Source organism: Aptenodytes forsteri, unplaced genomic scaffold, assembly GCF_000699145.1.
Source record: "Aptenodytes forsteri isolate BGI_AS27 unplaced genomic scaffold, ASM69914v1 Scaffold109, whole genome shotgun sequence".
Classification (NCBI taxonomy): Eukaryota; Metazoa; Chordata; class Aves; order Sphenisciformes; family Spheniscidae; genus Aptenodytes; species Aptenodytes forsteri.
The window spans coordinates 1,058,464-1,058,853 of record NW_008794431.1 but is presented as its reverse complement, the minus strand read 5'-3'; the positions used below and the strand labels follow the sequence as shown (position 1 = coordinate 1,058,853).

Below are 390 nucleotides of genomic sequence, written 5' to 3'. Positions count from 1 at the left end.
CTGCTCAGATACTGATGTGTAGGAAGGGGGCGGGGGGAGCCATGGCCAGTGTCTGTCACCGTGTCACCCACATGTCCACGAGACCCATCGCCTCTCGCCGGGGGCGGGGAGCGTGTGCGTGGGGGAGGAGGTGTTTATGTGCAGAAGCAGCTTTGTAGTTACACTGACCCCCCCCAGTCGCACTTGGCTTTGGCTTGCAGAAAAAAAAATGCTTGGAAAGCATAAAAACTGCTCATCGGTGAAATTAAGCAGAAGTTGCCTTTCGGAGCGGGAGAGCCGCAGCCGGTTAGTCGTGTGCTCGATGGGCGCAGGAGGGTGTGCTCTGGGGCACCGGTGGGTGTTCCGCTGGAGGTGGAAAGCGGCGGGCTGTCATAAGTGCTCCGGTCCCCC

The 390-nt window shown here is 59.7% G+C and overlaps 1 protein-coding gene across 1 annotated transcript in view; it reads left to right on the top strand.

Moving 5' to 3' along the window:
- Nucleotides 1-202: 202 nt before the first annotated feature.
- The window catches only part of JADE1 (jade family PHD finger 1), a 46,001-nt gene continuing 45,813 nt past the window's right edge, over nucleotides 203-390 (top strand). Inside the window, exon 1 of the mRNA XM_019474695.1 lies at nucleotides 203-285. The gene's annotated coding sequence lies outside the window, so the exon portion shown is untranslated. The remainder of the gene's footprint in view (nucleotides 286-390) is intronic.